The following is a 22,792-nucleotide window of genomic DNA, read 5'->3' as shown; positions in this document are numbered from 1 at the left end:
AGGAATGTGTTTTTGGGACATTGAGTATTTTCGTGATCTAGAAGGGAAATTCGTACCACTATAATAATTTCGCTGTGAATAAAAATAATAAGGTCTACGAGTATGCTTATGATAATTTTGAAAAAATTTAGTTCTGTTCTGTAGATGTATTATATTTAATTCTTCTTTGGCAAATTCAAGAGCAGTTTGCAGCGTGGGGGGTCTCATACACCTTACTCTTGACCCTAAAGGTTCTCTTAAACCTTTTAAGAACGTTTTAAGGGCTAACTTTTGATAGAGTGTTATTTTTACTTCGACAGTAGTTTTGACAGTTTCGTGTAGCTCTACATACGTAATAAGTGTGCAGAGTAAATTTTGAACTTTTTCGTAAAATATTTGTACTGTATCTGGACCCTGAATTAAATATGATAAGTCTGTTAGTAAGGTTATTTCATCCCGGTAATCGGAAAAACTGTTAACTAATGTATCTTTAATTTTATTCCAATCATCGGAAATTCCGTAGGCTGATATAGTTCTTGCTGCAGATCCGGTAATTTTATTAAGAATTCCGCTAATCAAGGAAAGGTTTGAAAGCTCATACTCTTGACCTGGATTTAAAAATGAGCGCACTAATTGGTCGGCTAAATTAATAAATCTCGTTAAAGTATAAGAATTTCCATCAAAATTCGGTAAAAACTTAAGTGACTTATTTATTCTATCTAACAAATCTACTTGGCTAAGTTCCGTCATTTTTTAAATATTCTAAACTGTCCTACCTAAAGGTATCAAATAATTAAATTACCAAAACTCAATAAAATGAAAGTATCTACTACGCGGGTGAAAATCGTAATAAAAAATCGTATTAGTTATAAAATTATAGTACCCTGCGCAAAAGTTAATATAACAACCAATAAAAAGGATTTCATGTACTTACAAAACCAAAGTCGCTGGCGAGCTTCGATCCATCGATTTCCAGTATGACTCGAAGTCTTCAGCGACAGCTCCTATGACAGCTGCTCCTCGTAGGTTCTGTAGTCCTGACAAGGAAGTTGACGGCGTTGACCCGACTTTTTAGGGGATGCACCACGACGACCTTGAATATCCAGGACTATCCTTTAAGACTGCGCCAGTTACGTAAGGGCGGCTACCTGGAGCGGGGGTTGAAGGCAGAAGTCCTTTTTGGTTACGAAAATGATTTAATTAGGACATTCGTGTCGACGTTGGGACACGAAGGCCTTTACTTAACTATATCTTATCTAAATTACAAATACTACTTATGCTAGATTAATGCTACCTTAAAACTAACTCTGTCGATTTTATATCGATTTCCCCTCTACCGTTCTGTGGTCGGTTAGCACCAGAGATCACGTACAGAGGTGGCTGCAGACCTTGATGACTCTATGTGCCGGAACGTGATGAGTTGGCATATTTCCACACGTAGCTGGGCTGCTAGACGACATGTTAGCTCCCCCGGCGATGCCTGGGTTTTATATAGATAGGTAAGGATAGCTGTATCCGTAACAAACGTAGTATCCATATATATAAAATTTCAAGTCCTCCTGACTAACTTATATATCAACGCACAGCCTAAACATCTAAACAGCTGGTCCTAGATACATGAAATTTGGTGGGTGTGTTCTTTGTAGGTAAAGAGAAGGTATCCACTAGGAAAGGATTTTTTGAAATTCCACCTCTGAGTGGGTTAAATGGGGGTTTGAAATTTATGAAGTCCACGCGGGCGAAGTCACGAGCATAAGCTAGTTTTTATATATTTCTAAAAACTCATAGTAAACGTAAAAAATTATCGTTTTCTCTTTATAAATTGAATAAGTTATTAAGTAAGACTTACAACAAAGTAATCTTTGCAAAAATAAATTTGGGTTGCAGTCGTTAGTGATATAGGATCCCTTTAAGCAAGTCTTCGCGTATTACGTATATTTATTTCACTGGGCACTCTAATCCACAACTTTCCTGTGGTCTTTATCGATGCGTTTTTACATTCTCGGATGATACAATAACGATAATTACTATATTTTTCATGTAAACTAGTATAGAAGTCATGTTTATTAAACTTTGGTAGGTTATGCTGTTGTTTACAAATGCATGACGTCAGAGCACAGATAATCTATCGGCCAAACATGGCCGACAGTGTTTTCACCTGTCTAAGAAAAATATATTTTTAAATGAAAGTTTTACGGTTTTTAGGGCGCAAAAAAATATAGTGTTAATTTTTTTGATCTAATAGGACAAATATTAACCATTTAAGACCTACTTAAAAAAAGTGTCAACTAGCCTATTTTATAAGCAAGTAGGTAAGCGTAGGTGGAGATAATATATTGGCGAGTGGATATGTGGACTGTGGAGGTGTGTGGCGGTGACCGATGGGACGGCGCTAAAAGCCGGACGGAAGCCGCGGACGCCCGGCTCCGGTTACACCAACCGTGGGACCCGGTGCAAACATTCACAGGGCTGTCATATCTCACACAAGAAATATTCTATCCTATATCTACGTAGGAAAAAGACTCTGTAAAAGAAAATATTGTTTTTCTACTGGGAATCCCGCTCTCTCGCACAACACGCGGCGCAATGCACACCGGCAGAGTGGAACATTCAGAGAACTGTAATTATCCCAAACAAGAAATATCCTATACATAAGCTAAGCCTATACAATTTTAATTTATATATAATTCTACAAAAACTAAGCGATACTTACTGTCATGCATTTACCTAAAAAACTGCTTTATATGAGACAATATTTTTTTCTTGGAATTCCCGCTCTCTCAAAAGCACGATTGCGTGACTTTAAGGCGCAACGTACACCGGCAGAGCGGAGTGAAGCCGAGTCGCGGCATCTTTCTTGGTAGCACTGGCATAACGGCGGCGGCATCCTGTGTTTTACTTTCAGTAAGTAGGTATAATTAGTTTACACAGCATACTTGCAACGCTTTCCTAGTTTCTTCTAAAGTATAGTTATCTAGCAACACCTACCTATAGGTATTTTTATATATCGATATTACCAAATTATAAATCAGTCTTATACACGATTTTTTAATCATTTTTGTCTGCTATAAACTCTACCAAACAGATTAAAATAAACCTAATTAATTAATTACCCGGAAACATATTATAGAACCAAAGTATAGAGTTATTCAGGTGCTGTAGCGGTAACCCTGATATTATTGCATAAGGATGAGAGCTATGTATTCCGCAAGGTCTTCCTGTGAGTCCATATGCGAGCCATCTAGTCCCTCGATGTGTTATCCTAAGCAAAAACCTTACACCATACTTCAGTTTTTTTGGGTTATGATTCCATTCTGTCTACTGAAAGCGAAACATAATTAGTAGGTACTTACTTAATTTCTTCGGAGCAATAATAATAATTGTTGAGTCACCAAAAAAAAATACCTAGTCTTGAAACTGGTAAACAGAGGTCGATAATTGGATAGGTGACCGAATTTGGAGGTCCTTTGGCTTTTTCGTTTCCTTTTTAACCGACTTCAAAAAAAGGAGGAGGTTCTCAATTCGTCGGAATCTTTATTTTTATTTTTTATGTATGTTCCCCGATTAGGTACTCGAAGACGCCTGGACCGATTTCGAAAATTCTTTTTTTGTTTGAAAGGGTATACTTCAAAGTTGGTCCCATTTAAATTTGGTAAAGATCTGATGAACATCTTCGAAGATCGATAATGGAACTCCTCAACGGATAAGAGTAAATTGCTCGCGATCAGTGTAATAGCTTAGTAAACAGTAGATTTTTAACCAGGCATAGCATATTTTAATACCATGGGGACACTAAAAATTGTGAAATAAATTTTTTTTACAAAAAAAATAAAAACCGACTTTGATACACAAACACTAAAAATTGAAAAATAATTTAATTTATTACCGAATATATTATGTATACAAGAGTTGATATAGTTCCATAATAATATTTTTTGGGGTCGGTGCCAATGAGGTGCCATTGTGGATTCTCATAAAAATTCGAAGTCTAGACGATTCGCGCAGCTGAAGCTAATTGGCACCGGCACCAAAACATATTATTATGGAACTATATCAACTCTTGTATACATAATAATATATTCGGTAATAAATTAAATTATTTTTCAATTTTTACTGTTTGTGAATCGAAGTCGGTTTTTATTTTATTTGTAAAAAAAATCATTTTATTACTAGCTGAGGCAATCGGAGTAAGAGGCGGCGGTTGTCCCGCACATCCGCACATCACGCGCGCTCGCCCGCACCGGTTTAGCGCGGGGGCTGTGCGGGTGTGCGAGGCGCTACCTCCCCGATTGCCATCTCGACCTGTCGCGTACTAATTTTATCACGCGCATTTATCAGATACTCAGGAATGTTACCATTTTGGCGGCTTCACTTGCACAAAGAGCGCAGCAAATGTAGGTAAGAAGGTTATAATCGAGTCCAAAGTGGGTTAAGCAAAAAGCGGCATATGTTTTTTTGTAAAAAATCCTTTGAAAAGCGTAATCTGCACGTTGCACGTGTGCGCGCTCTCGAGTGCAGGCGAGCGAAAGTCTTCGCGTGCGATATATTTGCACCGCGACTTTATAATGTTTTACTTCGGAATATGTGTTTCACATAATAGACATGACGAATACTTATATAAACTAGGTACTTCAGTTATGTTTTATCAAACTACATACCGTAATAATTGGTTGGATTACGAAAATAGTCATTTAATTCTAAAATTCCAATCAAAGCGATGCATGGTAGAGATAATTATAGAGCTTTCATATAGTCCGTACAAAATGATTCCTCATACGCCATTTTAACTCTATTGGGTCAACTGTCACGTCAAAAGTACGATTCACTTTTAAAATAAGTACCTTAGTATCGTAATCGTGACACATAAAATTAAAATAGCGCGTGAGGAAAATTTTACGCGTTATACCTACACCTTTATAAAATTTGACATGTTATAAAAGATTTCAAAGAGCGACGATTTGAATTTTAAAACATCTTATTTAGGTATACTTATTTTATACTTAGGTATATTGAGAGAAAGTTAAAAGTACTTACTGAATATGTACTTATTAGATATAGTCTACATTAAAAAGATAAAGTTAAATCTAAGCATAATTTCAACTAGATAGGTATGCACAGCTAAGTAATATGAAGAATTTTTAAAATGCACCATCCTTTTACCTTCCTAAATTCGTGTAATCTTGTACTTATCGGGTACCTACTTATTAATTAATTGTGGCATACCATTTCTTCAGCTATCGGTACCTGAATAGCAAACATTATTGGCTTTAGAAAATTGTTTGCAATAGTTTTGTTTGTACATAACTCGCAATTTTCTGCGGTCTCAAAGTGCATCGAAGCGGTATTGCACCACTACTCCAATCCACTAGAGTGTGAAATCACCCGTTCACATGGCTTTGAATCCTCAGACCGACAAACGATTCTCGCAACAATTCTCAAGTCGAATATTGTTGGCTAACTATCGGCTATTCGCATTTATATTTGCATTTCCCTTCCTGTCAATAGGTTTGTAAATAAATAATAAGTACCTACTTACCCTAATTATAGAATAGACGCTAAAATTACGTGTGGAAAAAATAAAAAAATAAAGAATCGACTGTTAGGCGGTACGAAGTTTGCCGGGTCAGCTAGTAGAATAATATTATTGGTAGTGCCAAGTGGCAGAGTCGCGTAGATTTTTTTGTAGACTTTTTGTAGCTCTAACTCTAGTCTCTGTAGGTAGGTGGAAGACACTTCAGGGAATTCCTTTGCCCATGTATTCAATCACACTAGGATATCAAAATTCAGATTTTTCCCCTTACGTTGCTGTAAGACCTACCTACCTGCCAAATTTCATGATTGTGGGTCAATGGGAAGTAAAAGTACGGAATCCTAAAAGTTCCAAAGGTTCCAGGAAAGTTCCTAAGAAAAGGCTCTACTGGGTATCCAACTTCTACGTCAATAGTAGGTACCTGCCCACCATAGATCATACTTTTCAGTAATTAAAGGGAAACGGCGTGTAAAAAGAAAAAACAGATTTCTCTCTAGATAAAAATAAAGAAACATACCTAATATTATGCCTTATTATTATTATGCCTACGCATAACGTGTTCTAGAATTGAGAGCTCCTTTTCTATATAAAATTTAACTTTGGAAAGTATGCACATATTTTTATGTTATATGTTATTGTTAAAATGTCCTTAATATAATTTGTATAAAAGCGCACGTGTAGGTAACTCATTGTGAGATCCGCTGTAACAGGCTTCATTGAAAGTGCAAGTGTTGTTATACTACATTTGCTTCTTCTCGCGTCGTTTTCGGATACTTTTTTTAACTGCCGCTTTGTTTGCCCGCCCGATACCAGTTATAAATGATCGAATCGCTCCAATATCAATTTACATCGATATTTTCTAAGCCTTACTATACAAAGTACCTACCACTGCATCAAAAATGTACCATATCTACAAGACATAAGGTTTGCGTGAATATCTTTAATTTTAGTAGCAAAAAATATTCTTTACCTGAATATAAAAGGAAGATTTTTTGTTAGCGAAATTCGAAATTTTAAGAAAATTATGGCAAAAAGGACTGAACGTCGTAAATCTACCTATTAGTTTAGTATATTAAATTAACATAAACACGAAGTAGTACAAATATAGATAATTAATTAGGTATATTATTTCAATTACAAGTTTCAATTGTGTGATTGAGGGTCACATAATTATGAGTGAACTACATGAATTGACATCATACTGACCCGATACGATTTGTAATTTTTTTAATTGTAAATCTTACTTAAAGCTAGCCTTTTTACCTACCTATTGTAAGTATAAATCATTCCCACATTGAATAGTACCTACCAAGAATACTGGCTGCATTTTGCCGCTGAACAAAATATAACAGCCATGCAGTAGCTCACTTCTTGCGCAAAAATAAGGCAACCCTTTGATCACCACAGATAGTAGTTAATCGCGATGAAATGTCTCGTAGCACTAAGATGAGGACTTATTATTGTTAATTTTAATTGTGATTCTCAAACAAAAAGTAAGTAGGTAGGTACATAGGTAGGTACCTACTTATTTTCCATACCTACCTTAGTTATCATTGTTCGGCCTTCATTAGTTTGTCACTCTCCTCAAATTACATCACTACCCATATTATAAATGCGAAAGTGTGTTTGTTTGTAGGTTTGTTGGTTTGTCCTTCGATCAAGTCGCAAGGGAGCAACAGATCGACGTGATTTTTTGCAAGGGTGTAGTCAAAGACCTGAAGAGTGACATAGGCTACTTTTCATCCCGGAAAACTAAAGAGTTCCCACGGGATTTTTAAGAACCTTAATTCACGCGTACGAAGTCGCGGGCGGGTAGTACCTACCTAATCAATATTTATTACCTTCGATCAATAACTTTATTTAATTACTAGCTGATCCCCGCGGCTTCGCCCGCGTAGATTTAGGTTTTTAAAGATCCCGTATAGCCTATGTCACTCAGGAATAATGTAGCTTTCTACTGGTGAAAGAATTTTTAAAATCGGTTCAGTAGTTCTAAAGATTACCCCCTACAAACAAACTTAACGACATTACCTCTTTATATAATACAACGGGCCGTGCAGCAGAAATCGTAATATTTTAATTTCGCCATAACTTCAAAACCAAACGTCCAATTTTAATCATTCAAAGACCAAATATTATCTCCATAAACTGTTCTTAGTGATGAAATCATTTATTTTGATAAGGATTAATAGCATGAGTAAAATAAACGCGTTTAAATGTAGTCCAAAAAAATTCAAGATTTTTAAATAAAAAAATGGTTGCTGTGCCTCACTCGACATAGATGGGTATAGTGTGTCGCGGACTTTTTTGTATATATTTATAAGATCTACAATTAATTAGAACATTTTATGGTTCTATCTTTTATAGTTTAGGCAGCGTACGCAAAATAAGTAACTTTTCTGGTTGATTTTTTACACCTTGTGTCCGAAAAACCCAAATATCTTACGGAACCCTATTTTTTTCCAAAATAAAATATAGCCTATGTTACTCGTGGATAATGTAGCTTTCGAATGGTGAAAGAATTTTTAAAATCGGTCCAGTAGTTTTTGAGCCTATTCAGTACAAACAAACAAACAAAGTTTTCCTCTTTATAATATTAGTGTAGAAGTGTAGATTAGTGTAGATTATAGACGCTCTGAATTATGTATACTACGCTACCTTTTAGGCACTAGTATTTGATAATAATATTTTTAATTATTTTCATTTAAGTATTTTATAGGTACATTAAATACAAAAATAGGTATTAAGTACTAAGCTACACAAAATATTTCATCCTTTCATGGGACTAACCAGAAGGAGAGTAATAATTAACCCTCTTTTTTGTGACTATCCCATATACATTTGATTTATTTTAGGACCCCTTCGAAATGAAAGAATTTGCGAAACATTGCAGTCCTTTGGCGCAACGCTCGGTGGTTCTCAAAGTTTAACCTAGTGTCATTTAATTTAGAAATCCTTTTTTCGTATAAAATCTGGCATTATTTTAATTATTTATTTACTATTTGCATTATATACCTAAGTCGATCGATATATCGATTTAATATTTAATATTTTATATATGTTTTATCATTCTTCTGATATTGTAAAATCTATACTTACATACCAGTATTACAAACAGGTAAAGAGGTAAGTTTGTCAGCTTGGTTATAGGGGGCAATCTCCGGCTCCGACACTAATGTCACTATCACGGACTAATGCTTATATCTCTCCTCCGTGGTAACTATGATATACGCTGATAAGTGATATCACTATCCCCGAAGCTATACATTATGACGCGGAAGAAATCACGGCAAAAAGCTAGTAAGTAGGTACATCATCACATACTACTAATATTATAAAAGCAAAAGTTTGTACGTGTGTGTGTATCTTTGTTACTCTTTCACACAAAAACTACTGAATAGATTTGGTTGAAATTTGGAATGGAGATAGATTATATATCTTGGATTTAACACATCAGCTACTTTTTATCCCGTAATTTTTTTAACAAACAATCTTTTAACGTGGACGAAGTCGCGGGCATCATCAAGTAAACTATTAATAAAATTAAACATCAATATTATTATGTGATTCTATTGCGAGATCGTAAGATCTGTTCCCAAAACTGTAAAGATGAAACAGTTATTCTTATTTCTCACAATACCTACCGATAAATTAATTTTAACTGCATTAGTAGTTTGAGAACAACAGCCAGTTGCCTTCTCGATTCCGGGAAGAGAGTAAAAAGCGCAGGTATAGATCGAGAGTGAAAGGGTCGATGCAACTGGAGAACTAGCCCAGTTTCTCGTCTACTGACCCCGGTGTTTTTGCTCAGATCAGATGGGCCATTGATTGCGCACTCGCAGCCGCGGAGCGAAGTGGAACCACGTGGGAATATCGTCGTAACAGATCTCCGACACTGCATTATTTGCATTTTCTAAACCTCTGGAACTTTGATAATGGATCGGATTACGTAAACCTTTCCGAGAAACTAACCGCCAAATACTTACTTAGGTACTCCCACATTTGTTTCCATACTACTGTGATATTAAATATTAAATAATAAATAAATAAATAAATAAGCCTTTCATTTTCTCTCTTCATTTTACATTATGTTTTTAAATTCTAATTACTATTTGTTATTAACAACATTACCTAAAACAATGTTTACTAATCTTATAATCTTTGCAATAATTTACATTTTTAAATTTTTAAATAAACCGAAAAATCAACAAGAATTTAATTATGATATTACTATTAGGTATTTATACCTACCTAATATAATATAATTTATAGTACACATAGGTAATAATATGTGAAAAACAATGCAAGTCAATAACTTAGCGGGACAGACAGTTGGACTCCGAGAATGTCTTCTTTTGTACTTTCTAATAATTTTCGTCGGCAAAATAGATATTTACTCCCATGTTTGTGTTTTCATAATGCTGTCACATTTTACTAATTATATACCTACCTAATGGATGCGTGATTGTAATAATATGTACTTATAGGTACCTACTGTAGTCTGCAACATAATATTTTCTTCCCACGCAATCGCATAATAGGCCCTTTACTCAAATCGGACCCTTTAAGGTGAGATTTGAATGTGTGACAGCAGCGATTTTATTTGCGCAATTTTTTTTCAAAATAGACGAGACGTGTGTAGCACTTTCTTCATAGATCCAGGCGTGGGAATGCAGGTGAGGAAGGGTTCGTTACCTACATACTTTTTGCTGGGTCCGAAGTTTCACCATGGTTGCACAAAAGTCGGAATTATTAGCCCTTTTGTGCACACGTCAAGTGATGTTCGACTAATAGATTATTTATGGTATAAGTCCCGCAAATTGCTATTGCGCTGGTACCATGTCTCATTAACATCGAAATGACGTCATTATGACATCAGCTGAAATAAAAATATACCATCAGCCCGAAACTTCAACTAGTACTGACGTCACAAAAATGGCGGCCACGCGCATTAGCAATTTGCGGGACTTATACCGCCGCGCCGCCACATGAGACTTGCTACTCGTGTGCCGCCGCGCTGTAAGTAAAGCATGTCACATAGGTTTCATAAAACTTTAACGCCGAAATTCATAGTCATGATAGGGGTTTCTTTAAAGGACGACGATTCAGAACACATATTGTGACATACACAACCTTGTACACAACCAAATGCATACATTACATAAAGGTCGAATATGACGTCATGTCGTTTCAATCTTCCTGTAAAGAAGCCCCTATCATGACTTTGAATTCCACTGTAAATTGTTAGCTTGTAATGTAAAGCCTCACTCTGAGAGGAGATCCTTGCTTTGTAGTGTGCCGGCGATGGGTTGATCATGATGATGATAAATGTAGAGCCTGACTATTAATTTATAGTAAGTAAGTAGGTAGCTGTACCTACGTAAACCAATTTTTTTTTCAAACATTCCACATTCAGCTATCTTGTATACCTACCTACTGAACATGTAGCGCTATCTACTTATGATATTTTTCTTCTAAATTACGCATGAAATTTTGTTATTTTACTGGTTTTTGTAGTTCCATACCTCAAAAGGAAAGGAACCCTTATACTTATAGGATCTATTATAAGTATAAGGGTTCCTAAGATACTTTGTTGTCTGTCTGTCTGCCCGTCGTGTCTGTCAAGAAAACCTATAGGGTACTTCCTGTTGACCTAGAATCATGGTAGGTAGGTAAGTAGGTCTTAGAGCACAAGTAAAAAATTAAATCCGAAAACCGTAATTTGTGATTACATCACCAAAAAAATGTGTTCATGAACAAATAATTTTTTTTTAAAGAATATTAGCCATATTAAATGACTAATATTCCCCTTTCCTCTTGACACTTTTTTAAAGTTGGTCTTAAATGGTTAATATTTGTGCTATTATATCAAAAAAATTAACACTATATTTTTTTGCGCCCTAAAACCCGTAAAACTTTCATTTAAAAATATATTTTTCTTAGACAGGTGAAAACACTGTCGGCCATGTTTGGCCGATAGATTATCTGTGCTCTGACGTCATGCATTTGTAAACAACAGCATAACCTCCCAAAGTTTAATAAACATGACTTCTATACTAGTGTACATGAAAAATATAGTAATTTTCGTTATTGTATCATCCGAGAATGTAAAAAACGCATCGATAAAGACCACAGGAAAGTTGTGGATTAGAGTGCCCAGTGAAATAAATATACGTAACACGCGAAGACTTGCTTAAAGGGATCCTATATGACTAACGACTTCAACCCAAATTTATTTTAGCAAAGATCACTTTGTTGTAATAACTTATTCAATTTATAAAGAGAAAACGATATTTTTTTACGTTTACTATGAGTTTTTAGAAATATATAAAAACTAGCTTATGCTCGTGACTTCGCCCGCGTGGACTTCATAAATTTCAAACCTCCATTTAACCCACTCAGGGGTGGAATTTCAAAAAATTCTTTCCTAGTGGATACCTTCTCTTTACCTACAAAGAACACACCCACCAAATTTCATGTATCTAGGACCAGCTGTTTAGATGTTTAGGCTGTGCGTTGATATATAAGTTAGTCAGGACTCTAAATTTTATATATATGGATACTACGTTAGTCCCCGCGTGACATAGGGATGACATTTCTTTGTTTACATATTTAATGACGTCACATCATGGCTGACAGCGTTTTCTGCGTTTCAAATAAAAATAAAAACTGTATTTTTTAAAATTGGATTTATATATCCATCCTGCGTTTTTAATAATTGTTATTGATATATTTCGTTGTCTTAAGCAAAATACTATAATAAATAATGATTTATTGGACGAAATTAGATATGAGTCAAGTAGCCCATTAAGCGTCAGTCTTGTGCTAGGAGTAGGTACGACAATAGTGCAACGGGCGGGATTTGAACCGTCGACCTTTCGGTTTTCAGTCCACTCCTATACTTACTTACCGGTTGAGCTATTGAGGCTCGATTAGTATGAATTTTCAATTTTTAAAGTAAGATAGGTGTCTAGGTACCTACCAAGTGGTTATCACATGAAAGGACTTTACCTGTAAGTACATTCTAAAACTGATTTTTATATATTTTTATGCATAATAGTTTTTGATCGTACAGTAAGTATGTCGAAAAAATACGACTGTAGTACAGAACCCTCGGTGCGCGAGTCTGACTCGCACTTGGTCGGTTTTTTCTTATGAATGGTGTCAATATGGTGCTACCAAGTGGGAATACGAAGCTTATTACAGGACTAATAGCTAAACATGATTTTAAAATGAAATAAGATCGGTGGATAAATCAGAACTTACTTAACTACAGAACTTTAGATAAGTAGCTAATATACCTAAATAAACGATAAAAATATGTTTTCTTTCTAAACAAGATCCAATATGATACGACTGAAATCCAAGAGCAAAACCTTAAAATTTCTTAGAAAGAATTTCTTGAGAATTTGCTGGGTTTCTGGATCTTTTCTTAATATTAGATACCTTATACCCATACATATTATAGGCAGATATACTTAGGTAGGTATATCACTAGGATGATACTTAATCATGATTAGAATATAGTAATAAGTAGGTACATTAGGTATAATAATGAATAAAAAACCTAATTTGTTGTCTCCACCTGAAAGCGTAGTATGAGACGTTAGTAGGTACTATTATATCTTCTGTGGTATGGGTAGGGTAGGGGTAGATACCTAGAGTTTCCTTTTTGCAAATATTTGCACAAAGTTAATATTACACAAATATTATCACACAAATATAATCCGTTTATAGGTGTATGGAGATGTAGGATGGATCAGAGAATGTAAGCGTTGACATAGGTTTAAAACTAATGAAATGAACAAGGTGCCGTGGCCATAATCCTCGTGTACTTGCGGGAGTCACGCGCTCCTCTTTACGACCAACTCTCACTTCAAACTAACAAAACCCAATTTTAAAAGTCATCAGATTAACACGTACTTAACCCTCAAAATCCTTTGCGCAAAATTAAGTCGTTAGTGAATCGCAGTTTTGTGACTTGTGCCAGCAGTTATTTATTAAGTACTATTACATTTTACATTAGGCTTAGTACTATGAATACCTATATAGGTATACCTATATTATGTTAAATCGAATTAAGAGAAGCAAGGATAGAACAGCTGTTCCATATTTACCTTAATAGCTTCGTAACAAATTGTACCATTTACTCTTACTACTTATTATTATTTATTATAAATAGCTATCTATACAACATAAGTAGGTAATACCTATTAGATTCATGGATATGTGTCTGGTGGGAGGCTTCGGCCGTGGCTAGTTACCACCCTACCGGCAAAGCCGTGCCGCCAAGCGATTTAGCGTTCCGGTACGATGCCGTGTAGAAACCAAAGGGGTATGGGTTTAATAAAAACTGCCATACCCCTTCCAGGTTAGCCCGCTATCATCTTAGACTGCATCATCACTTACCACCAGGTGAGATTGCAGTCAAGGGCTAACTTGTATCTGAATAAAAAAAAAAAAATAGGTACCTACTTACATGGATACGTGCATAGGTAAGTAAGTAGATACATCAATTAAAAATATGAACAACTGTTTTACACAACGAGATCGTTATAACTAAATAAAAATGTATTATCATTTCATTTTGCAAACGAGTTTTTTACCCAAGTGTCGTTAAACTATGACCCCTTTTTATAAATAAATCCCTTAGATCTGTACGTTACATAATATAACTAACTGATCAAGGCAACCCTTTCCTTTACAAGGCATATACGTACCTAATATACACTTTTTCCTCCGTGAAACATCGGATTTATTCATCATAACCCTTTCACGTCAACCAATCGAAGCGCGATCCGTCGGAGTAAAAAACGAGCCGCGTAAAAAAGGTAAAAGATGTAACGGGCGCGGCGAACGCGGCGCGCGCGCACTCTGATAGGGGTATAATAAAAACCCTTTCACATCGGAAGGGTTAACCGACCAATCCGTGTATAGAGGCGGAGCGCGTACGTAATTAGAAGAATCTCTACATATACCTACTACTTATTATAACGAGGTAAACTTTGTAAGTTTGTTTGTAGGAAGTAATCTCTGGAACTACTGAACTGATTTAGAAAAAAAATTCACCAGTAGAAAACTACATTATTCTTGAGTATCATGTCATACATTTTAATCGCGTTTAGGATCATCATCATTATTATCAATCCATCACCGCCCAAGGGCCTCCTTTCAAAATGAGAAGGGTTTGGGCCATCCTAGTCTAAGTACCACGTTGATCAAGTGTGGATTGGCAAAATTCACAAACCTTTGAACATTTCGGTAGGTATGCAGGTTTTCTTACTATTTTTTTTTTCGCCGTTAAAGCAAGTGATATGTAGGTACCTATATAACGCATAAAACGCACATAACTAGGATGTTTGTAGTAAAATACACACTGATTTGACCTGTGGTTGACCAAAAAATAATGAACTGGGTACAGTACACGGCACTAGTAATCTACATCGACCTTTAGAATGAGATAGTAGATTTTTAGAGCACTGTCTCTGTCGTTGAGACCGACAAATCGTCATATAGGTATGAGTGACAGAGACAACGCTCTACAAAGCCGAAATGACATTCTAAAGGCCGATGTACATTACTTTCGGCGGCGTACTGTACCTATATTACAATAAATCCTACAGCTAAGTGGTCAGCTATAGACTTGGCATATTAAACAGGCATCCAAAAAACTCTTAGTTATACAAAACCCTCTCATGTGAGTACAAATATTCATGTAAGAATACTTACATTCTGTACAGGAAATCGATTCATGCATCAGTTAGACGCTCCGAGCTATTGTATAGAGTCATGATAGAGTCAGATAAAATACTCCCGCATGTAGTTCGGCCACAAATGAGTTAAATGCGGTCACCCTCTTCTAGCAATTGAAGACAACTGACATGTAATTTTATTGGTACTGTCATCAACAGTAAATAAAGTTTGAATCTAATATACTTATACAAAAGTAATTTTGACGACGCGATGGTCAAATCAAATTTGCCTTTGTACTTATCAGTTTTAAGGGCAGTTGATCCAAACATGTAAAAAATAAAAATATACTTATACAGGGTGTAACCAGAGTGCTAGCAAAAACTTAGCGTTATTGTTATACCTACTATCTACTTAAACACAATTCAATACCAATAACCATTTGCCTCATTTTGTAGTTTTAGTCATATTTTCAACCCCGCAATGTATGAACAGCGTTCGAAACTGGGATCAATGCCCCACCTACGACGTGGCATTGACTACGAGTAGCCTACTTACACAACGTTCATTGACCTCTAGTGTCACCCTGTATAGGTGTAAGTAGTTGTTCTACTTCGAATGTCTATTTTCCTACCTATTAGGTATAGGTAGACTTATTATTTTAGAGGCTTTAGAGAAGAGAAAGAATAATTAATATCTATTATACCCTAATTTTTAACTCGGTGGAATTCTGTGTCACCAACAAAGATAAAACGTTTCCCACAAAAAAGGTAACTTTAAATCTTGTACATAGATAAATATATAAATCAATTGCAGCATGACGTATGGAAAATCATAACTTGAAAACAACTCGACCGATTTGGCCGATTTTTTTGTCGAGTTCGTAAAGGACAAGGTGTTTTTGTAATTTTTTTGAAAAATTCTCAATCCAAATTAAGTATGTAAGTATACGTATACGACACATCAACATGATTAAAATTGATTAAAACTAAAATAAACTACGGAACTAACGTTGCCGTCAAGTATACCTTTGTTCTTATTTGAATAGCCTAAGCCTTAGTTCTCCAACAGCGCCCCCCTGTCAATGTCATTCAAGTGCCAAAAGAGCCTTGTCGCACTGTATAGGTAATCAATAATTATACAGGTAGGTAGGTATGTGCTTGCCTAATCACTTTTGAAGACGATTGTATTGTCATTTATGGACAAGCATTTACAAATTATCACTTTGTTGGTCATCTACATAATAATATGATCGTTGAGGGAACTCAGTAATGATCATCCATACTAATATTATAAATGCGAAAGTGTGTCTGTCTGTCTGTCTGCTAGCTTTTCACGGCTCAACCGTTCAACCGATTTTGACGAAAATTGGTACAGAGATAGCTTGCATCCCGGGGAAGGACATAGACTACTTTTTATCCCGGAAATTAAAAGAGTTCCCACGGGATTTTCAATAACCTAAATCCACGCGGACGAAGTCGCGGGCATCATCTAGTATTTTATAACAAAGTAACACCATTGAAAATAATTCTAAAAATTGTAGATACTTACCTAGTCTTTTTATTAAAAATGTGTAACATTTCAACCTTATGACCTTATCTAATTATCTACTGTACAAACCATTCCTGCATGGAATGGTGCCAAGAATACCGGCTGCATTCTCGCACTGGACTGCCAAGCTGATCCTCTTTTGCCACCTGATGATATGTCACGATCATTGAAATCGGTAGAAAAGTTCCTTTAGGTTAGGTTTCAGGATTAAAAAGGATTGATCCTAATAATTCTTGCCACAATTAATAAGATGCAGTACAAAGAAGAGCCTTAAAAATATGTACCTACCTTACAACATGTAGGTAGGCGTCACAAAATAATAAAACTATAGGTCCCTAAACTGTGCTTATGATTATTTCGCTTATTTCATTTGTAACGTACCATTAAGTAGGTACCGACCCATAAAGGGAGTAGTGAAAAGGTATACATATTACTTATTTTCCCTAAACCACTTTAATTTGTTCCGCGAGGAAATTAAATGAAATAACTGTACAAACGCCTTCATTATATAACTTCATGTAGTTACCTATGTACGAACGCGTCACTATCACAAAACAACAATAATAGTGCTGTGGGAATCGTAAAATTGTCCCCTATCATCGGAATAAGTAACTTTTGGTCGAGTTTTCTTTTTTTGTAAATACGTAATCGGGGTAATAATGAGCCTTTTAAAATATCATAAAGAATGACAAAGTGGTGTAGAAAAAGCATCATTGTAGCGTTGATATAGGGGCGTATTCAGCACGGGGTCACGATGAGGGCGATTGTTTCGTGTCTAATTGGTTAAGTAGCACGAACTAATAGTTGCTAGACACGACACCTACCTCGCGATTAATGCTATCGTCATTTATATTCATTACAATCACAGATGATGTAATACCAATTTCGTTAAACACTAGCCAATTCTTGTGGCTATTAGGTACACGCGTTACTTGAGGCTGAGAATAGCTCACCGCGAACCTCTAACCTATATACACAAAATATAAGGACCTAATGTAATACCTCATTGAAATCGCCTTATGGCTACTTACTTCAGAAGATATTTACTGAATGCGTTGCGGTAAGCGTTATGGTAGTAGAGACCCACTTCATCAAACAAGCCGATGGATGGTACAAAGCGGTTAAAGACCGTGTAAATTCTTCTACAGACTACTGCCCAGCAGTGGACCTTCATCGCTTGAGACATCAACGATGATGACGACAGCTCACAGTACCTACCACATCAGTGCAGATATTTTGTAACCATCAGTGTTATTCTCCATTCTATGTAGTTGTAATTAATTAAACTATGGTCTTTGAGCGCAACCTTACTCCTTATGTACGCATTTGAAGATTTATAACCGTCACGGAATAGCAAAGCGAAGTGTCCAACACGGTATGTATGTAGATAATACGATAGCTATCAGTAATCCTGCCTGGGAGACGCATTAGTCAAATTAACACGGAATAAACTCCGCCGTGCCCCTGATTACTTGCTGGAGACCTGCGGGCGCGACTCTGCCTAATTGACCTAAAACTGCTCAACACGAATCGGTCGAAATTACACTTTATAACCCATCAGGGATGGTAGCAATTTAAGTATTAGATATTCCTTTTACTTTTTCTATAGGTTAATTAATCACGACTTAAAAAATGTTGAACATGCTTTTAAAAGCTCAAATGATCAGCGAAAATGTTTAGCGGTACCTACGGCTACGGTTACCATTTTGTTATACACCTAATCGATCATTCTCAACCAGAAACTTTTACAGCTAAGTACGATCTGATAGATCGCAATCACTTCCGATTGGCTGACTCTCTTTCACTATTGTCTATAATTCGTACAGCAAAAGACGGTGTCTACGATGTTAGCAGCGTAGCAAGTGCTACGGCGCGGCGCACTGCAGAATCATTGGATTGAATCGAGTCTACAACTAGGCAGCTAAGTGACAGCTAAGCTAACTAAGATGTTACAAGTAAACGTGACAGCCCTGGATATAGGGTGACATGGTAATGTGGCGGATTGATAGGCCCGCGCCCAGTAACCCTAATCAAATTAATGGCGACTGGACTCTGATTAACGCCGCGCGCAATACATTTCCATAGCGTCGCATCGCTTCGGTTCGCTATAAAAGGCGCGCCCGATTTATCGCCTACAGCTCGTTCGATCTACCAATTACGAATGAATATCGCTTCTAATCATACTAATCAATCTTAAAACGAACACAAACTAAGTACCTATAAAGGTATCATTCGCAGTGTCTGCAATGGATAACTAATGAGAAAGAGTCAACCATAGTGCGTGAAGAATATTCCGTAAAAGGAAATCCTTTAAATATCAATCTTTGTCCAATCCAAGGTCACAGAAGTCCAGATGTTTATGGAGGTAGGTATATAATGTTAAAACAAAATACAAAGCGTAGACTATACCTACCTAGTCATTAGCAAGTTGTAAAGAGCGCGAGCCACCTGATTGGTCCTCATGAGTCAATATTAATGGCACAGACTCTCAGCCTGGCTCCCAGTTCCCAACAAACTCCGACAACTTTGTTTGACGTAATTAAAATCCATCTCCCTCGAACGGTACGCAGGCATCCGACGTGTAATTTTCCTTTCAAAGAGAACTTCCGTTTTAGCTCCTCCCCACCCTAATGAAAGATTACTTTTCTCAGCCTAAAAAGGCTTTTAAGCAACGCCAGCAAAATGACCGAAGTTTTATACTTTAATGACTTAGTACAAAATTTGCCGATTCTCGAAGAAATTTTAAACTTAGATTAAGATTTCGATGTTTGAAATTGCGAGATGTTTTCGAAAGATTTCAGAAGCGTCAACTACAAAGTATGAATATTAAGCGATCAGCTCAAATTGCTTTTTAATTGCTTTTTTGTATGATGGATTTTACTTTTTAGCAATAGCCTATATGGCGCTTTCAAAGCGGCTACTAACTTTTGTAATTTTATACAGAGAACATTTCAGCTTCAATGGATCATGAATTATTTAAATACTCATTTGAATACAACAACGCGATCGTTATGAACGACTGACTCATTGCGGAGACAGCGCAAGGACAAGTTCATAAGTAGGTAGGTACCTCACTATACTATAACACGAGTTGTCAAGTAATAAAATTTGTCAGTTGTACAAGGAAAAGGAGTGTTCAGCGGCCGGTGAATCCTCGCGACGTCGGCAACGGCCGCGTACGGCGTACACTTATTAATTGCTCGCTCCCCTCATCGCACTGGACCCGTGGCGAGGGCGCAAAAACGTCCTCCCGAGTCCTGTCAGCGAGGGAAAAAATCAGTGAGCGATCGTCCCCTCGCGGCCGAGTCCATCATATTGATTGAGGGTGGGGCTGCCATTGGTCAGCGTCCCCGCGCCCGTTCATTTATTATAGACACAGTGATGCTGCCGCACCACCCGCACCACTCACTCATGTTATTCAGCACAAATACGCCGTTTGTGAACTTAACAAACTAATGTGAAAGTGGCAAGTACAAAAAAGCTCTCTCTCCAACCACAATCCACAGTGAGGTAACGTATGATTGAAGCCTTATTTTCCAGTCAACTATGATAGATTCAATTTATATAATATCTCTTAAATATTTTAATTTCCAGATAAAAGCCAATTACTCATGCTATAACAATGGGAATGTACAATGTCTATCGATTGTCGTTGTATCGATAAAAAGATTACAAAGATGGGACCAGTATCTTTTCATGTAGCCGATAAAATAAAACTTAGACTATCAAAGACAGTGAACTCCCAGTAGCATTACATTGAGCCTCTTTAAAAGGATTTTGTTTTATCATCTAAAGAAGCCGCCATTACGATAGATAACGAGACAGGTAAAATTTGCAAAGTGTCTGAAATTACTTAAGAAGCAAAAGGACAGGACTTTATTACGTTTGTTCGGCACACAGCAATTTAGAGTAGGTAAAGCAGGGTGCTGAAATGTTTTTAACCTCCGACTCAAACAGAGGGGTGTTGTATAAGTTTAATCGTTTTTTCTGTCTATGGCTCAGTGTGTCTATCTGAAGCATCGTAGCGTAGCGCTCAAAAGGATGGACCGATTTGAATGCGGTTTTTGCATTCAAAAGCCTGTAGTAGGTATATCGAGATGGTACAGTTCTTAGCTACAGTATGTTTGAACGAAATCTATTCTGCAGCCGTTTGAGAATTATCCGTTCTTTTCTCAACCGATCTCAGTCATACGATTGATGTTTGTTTATCTGTACCTACTTACTTAAAACTAGGTGTACCTAAATGCTATCGCAGCAATAGTTGGCATACAAACAGTGACCAGGGTCTGATGATGGAACAGAAAGGTGGCTTGTATACCCGTTACATTTGTCTCGATGAGTAGGAGACAGGCGAAGGCTGATCAAGGTACTCTAAAGAGTACCTTGTACTCTACTGTACTACTCTACAGTACTCTAAAGAGTACCTTGATCACTCTTTCCTGCTCGATCATAGCTATTTTGGAGCAGGAAAGTGATGGGTAATCAAATGACAGGGGTCATCATCATCATCATGATCAACCCATCGCCGGCTCACTACAGAGGACGGGTCTCCTTTCAGAGTGAGAAGTGTTTTGGCCATAGTTTACCACGCTGGCCATGTGCGGATTGGTAGACCTTTGAGAACATTATGGAGAACCCTCAGGCATGCAGATTTCCTTACGATGTTTTCCTTTATTCCTTCACCGTTACATAAATACATACCTATCACTTGCTTTAACGGTGACAGGGGGTAATTTAAATTACATAATTTACCCTTGTTGTCCGAATAATAACTTACACGATTTATTTCAATACTTATTTTATACTTAAACATCCTGCAGAATAAAACCAGCAAAAACACTAATAACTAATTCACAAGCAACTAGACAATTTAAGAGCATCAAAAATACAGATAGGTAAGTATCAGAAAATACGAGACGACAACAACATCCTTATATCAAAGATTGCTTGTGTAGGCCCAGCACTAAGACTTAAAAGGAAAAATAAAAGGGCAAAGTGAAGGGAAAGTTTTATTCTCCTTAAAATATGTAGAGAAAGTGAAAAGTAAGTGGGGTGTGTGGAGGCAGCGGTCAGCGGGATGATGGATCACCGCGCGGCGCCGAGACCTCGCTCCTCGCCTTTCTTCCATTCCCAATTACACCTAAGTACAAACACAACAACTTATTTAAGTAGCAGATACTACGGTTTTTATTGCGATATAGAGAAATATTTTTGATCGTTTTGTTATGATCTAACATATCTCTTTCTAGGTCTTTTCATTGTATGTGATAAAAGATAAAAGGCTTTGTTCAATCAAATGTTTTACTTGGTAATAAGATTAGGTATACCTACCTATATAATAAAAGAATAAAAAATATTAGAATAAAAATTATAGCAGTAAGTAGGTACCTATCTAATTGTAGCGTTCTAGTTCACAAATGATAGAAATTGAAAATGTTTTCGTCTTGTGATGAAAAGGATATGAACGATTTAAAAAGAAACTTCTTGGGCAAATTCAATTTAATGCCGGATGCTTTGATATAAAAAAATCAACTGGCAGTGGAGCAGTATGGTAGGTCCAAGCTCTGTAGGTATACCTAAGTACCTATGCTGGATTTGGATAATTATTATGAGAAATAGCTATAAGTTTTATCAACTATCATACATTCTTGATATTGGTAGTTCTTTTTAGTACCTAAACTCTCCGCTCCAGAAAGACTCAACTAATGGTGGTATATAAAGTACGCGACAGGCCCAGATGGCAATCGGGGAAGAAACGCCCCGCACAGCCCCCGCGCTAACCCGGTGCGTGTGAGTATATTGACCCGCATATCAACCCGTTGATATGCGGGTGTGCGTAGTGTCCCCCCCACCTCATACCCCGATTGCCATCTTGACCTGTCGCGAACTATAGGTATTTACTTACTTTTTAAAGCGCACCATGTACTTACCTAAGTAGTTCTCTTATAGAAGTTTAAAAAAGCACAATCACCCGATAAGTACTTACTTGAGTATCTACGGAGTGTTTGAGATATTTGTGCATCTTGGAAACAACTGGCAACC

Source organism: Maniola hyperantus, chromosome 6 (genome assembly GCF_902806685.2).
Source record: "Maniola hyperantus chromosome 6, iAphHyp1.2, whole genome shotgun sequence".
NCBI classification, from domain to species: domain Eukaryota; kingdom Metazoa; phylum Arthropoda; class Insecta; order Lepidoptera; family Nymphalidae; genus Maniola; species Maniola hyperantus.
The sequence above is the reverse complement of the archived record's forward strand: the minus strand, read 5'-3'. Positions refer to the sequence as shown.